Source organism: Coenobita brevimanus, chromosome 11 (genome assembly GCF_032717465.1).
Source record: "Coenobita brevimanus isolate Jiangsu-jjx chromosome 11, ASM3271746v2, whole genome shotgun sequence".
Taxonomy (NCBI): domain Eukaryota; kingdom Metazoa; phylum Arthropoda; class Malacostraca; order Decapoda; family Coenobitidae; genus Coenobita; species Coenobita brevimanus.
Genome location: NC_136964.1, coordinates 3173389 through 3177272, shown reverse-complemented (window position 1 = coordinate 3177272; position 3884 = coordinate 3173389).

Genomic DNA, 3884 nt, shown 5'->3' with positions numbered 1-3884 from the left:
AGGAGTGATTTGCAATAAGACTATCTCCGGCTGACCACATCAGTGAGAAGGTACGTAACATGTACGAGTATACATTGCTTGCTAATATGAGAACAGCATTCACGTACATAAATGAAGACATGCTGAGAAAGATAACATCATTCATCAGACCAACCATTTCTAAAAAACACAGATAAGACTGAAGAAGTACTGTTACATCCCCCTCCCACACTGCCACAGGCTCCAACAGCAGTAGCTCAGTATAGGAAGGACGTCCAGTGAGTTGCTCTTACTAGAGGCAGCCTTTCGGTGTATAGTACACAGGATCAGCTCAGGCATCACAAATAAACATTGGCTACTTAAGTTCAATGCCATTATTTTTCAAATAATTACACTTAATGCTTTCCAGCATCACTTCACTATTTTCAAAAGCACTGAAGATACACAAACTGCAATAACACTTCACTGTTTGCCAACAACACCACTATATTCACAAAAACCGAAAATACACAAACAGACACTGAACTACACTCAAACTGAACTGAAACTGACTGAAACTGCTCTAGTCTCTTCCTCATCCTTAAAAAAGGTTCCTATATTCTAGAGTGTTCTACACCTCCAGTTACCAACGGTTACAACAGTTACCAACTCAGAGACATCCAAAACATGCCAGTTTTCTTGCATTACATAACACTAAATTATTTAGCATACAAACTAAGATATAATCACACAATTTAACAATCACAAATAAAGAACATAAAAATTAATGTACAACTTACCAATAACTACACTCACAAACAGCAGGCTAACTGACAACCATGACTCGCAACAGAACTATGAGAAACATTGAGAAACTTCTAGTAAATCCTGCTTCTGAACACTACCCCCTCCCTAGTCCTTTGTTATCCCGACGAAACTACACAATGTATATAAACATAACCCTTAATCCAAAGTAAACATTTAATTATTCACAAAATAATCCTTCAACTTATCAGGTCTTCTTCTATGCCATTTCCTACAACGTCTCTGCTCTTCCACACAGTCTACTCCTGGAATGTCTTGGTCCACTTCCTGATGCACTTCTTCTCTTGGGAAACTGTCACCATCCTATTGCATTTCAGCCCCTTGGTCCTCCTCAACATCCTCGGCTGCGGGAGAGCACGATTCCTCGGAGACGGTCCAGCTGTACTATCCTGGCCCATGATACTGCCACAGACGATTCACATGTATAGTCAGCCAAAAGTGTCGTGTCTTCGTTCCGAACCCCGTAAATATTCGAACAGATAAGTCAAAGCAGCAGGGATAGCTTCACAAGTCTGGCAACTGTGTCAGACCAGACGGTGGGGGGGGGGGGTTGGGGTGCCATGTATTACTGTCGGGTGGAAATTGTTGGGAATGACATACTGGGTAATTGGGTTATAGTCAACTATCATCATTGTTATGTTACTAAATGTCTACATATGCATCATCATGAGTTTACATGTAATCAAAATATACTGCAGTTTCATACATGGGTTGCCATGTCTAATTCATCTTTGATATTTGGAATACTTCAGAAGACGGAATAACTGTGGAGTACATTTCATGACAAGTGTCTGGAATTTAATGAAACGTCACGAATATGATATAAAACAGCTTTTATTAGTGATAACTAGAATCTTCCCTCTATTTCCTGTCGTCCAGTATAGATAACTGAATGACTGTGAAGATATGACTATATGCTGGTGGGTGTATATCTTGGTTCCATCACCTGTGGCTGGGTTTCCCCCTATATATAAATATGACTAGATGCTGCATCGCCCATTCTTCAGTACAACAGCAGTGCGTCTGTGCGGCCGCCATCTTGGAGCGGTCAACCATGTAATAGTGGGGCTTGTTTTAGAGTGAATTCAGACTGTGAGAATGTTGTTGTGGTGGAGGTGGTGATAATGGTTATTGCCGTGGTGGTGGTGGTGGTGGTGGTGGTGATTGTTGTGGTAGTGGTGATGGTGGATTTTGTTGTTGTGGTGGTGGTGGTGATTGTTGTGGTAGTGGTGATGGTGGATTTTGTTGTTGTGGTGGTGGTGGTGATTGTTGTGGTAGTGGTGATGGTGGATTTTGTTGTTGTGGTGCTGGTGGTGATGGTGGTGGTAGTGGTGATGGTGGATTTTGTTGTTGTGGTGGTGGTGGTTGTCGTTGGTATGGTGGTGGTTGTTGCTGTTGTGGTGGTGGTTGTTGTTGTGGTGGTTGTTGTGGTGGTGGTTGTTGTTGTGGTAGTGGCTGTTGTTATGGTAGTAATGGTTGTGGTTCCTGGTTCATCTGAAACGTGAACTCGGTGGACTGCAGGTTTAAATTTCCCTTCTGCAACCCACCATCCTCCTTTCGGGGGATAGGGAAGCAGCTGAGGGACGTTTGCACAACTAGAGAGTTGAGCCACTCATGCTATGGGTGTCACTCTTGATATATTTCGACGCTTTCTACACCCAAAAGCAGCAGTGCTGCAGGATTTCTAGGTAAATGGTGGTCAACTTTGCCCATTGTTAGGAACACAACATCGTCTGCCTCGACCGTTCCAAGATGGCGGCGGGGCAGACGCATCTCAAGTAATGTCATGCGGCATCTAGACTTATTTATATCTATGGGTTTCCTTGACCCCTTTACCAAAACACTAACCACTTGTGGAATGCTTTTCTCGTTATTACTGTGAAGGCACCGCATGCCTCTGCCACACCACACGTGGTATATATACAGTATATCCTGCCATGTTCAGAAGGTAAACATCCTGTAAAAACACAGCTTTCTGTCCTTTATTCCAATGTCATGTGGCTTGTTGATACCCGGCGGAGGGGGTGTGGCAGAAAAGTGGGGAGAGGGAGGGGTTGCACCTCGACTTTAGATTTAACGTTTGATTGGCTACACGATCTAGGCATTATTTCTGGTTGACGATACATTTCATTACTTACAGGTATTAAATCATGTGTAATATCACATTTAGCACCTTTACAATGCGGTGTAATGCTAGACTACCCAGCCAACAACAACTACAGCACACACATCCTTCATTACCCCACCGTTACCCCCAAACCACTCGCCCCCACCACCGTCTGGTCCGACACAGTTGCCAGACTTGTGAAGCTATCCCTTCTGCTTCGACTTATCTGTTCGAATACTTGCGGGGTTCGGAAAGAAGACACGACTTTTTTGACTGACTATATCACCTTTGGACGAGACTTCCCGCCTCCCCGAATCAATACGTTACGTCTGATAGGCGGTCCAACACAGTGTAAGGCCCGTTCCACGGGCTCTGCAGCTTCGGTGATTGTCCCTTCTTCTGCTGAGGATTGTATAACCAAACTCTGTCACCATTCTTGAAGCTCACCTCACTTGCCTTGGCATCATACTTGCACTTCATCACGTCTGAGAACTTATGGACTCCTCGCACTTGATGATGTACTTCAGCCAGCCTTTCCTGAAGATCCTTTGCAAAGCTGGAGGTGTCTGTAGGCAGCTCTTCGCCAGGTGGTCTTCCCATTAACAAGTCAAAGGGTACACGTAACTCGTGGACCAGCATCAGTTTGCAGGGGTGTAGCTGGTAGTCTCATGGGATCCAGACCGATATGCCATCAGAAACGGGTAATTTCTGGTCCCATTCCGTTTGTCCATCTGCACAGGACTTGGCGAGTTCTTGTCCCAGGGTCCAGTTGAATTTCTCCATCATCCCATCTGACTGTGGCCTTAGCAGAGTCATCCTAGTCTTCTTGATCCCCAGTAACTTGCAGCACTCACGGAATACAGAAGAATCGAAGTTTCTACCTTGGTCTGAATGTAGCTTTTGTGGCATACCAAAACGAGAGAAAAACTGGTCAACTAACATCTGAGCAACAGTCGAAGCCTCTTGATCAGGCTTGTGGCCTCTTTGTGAAGTA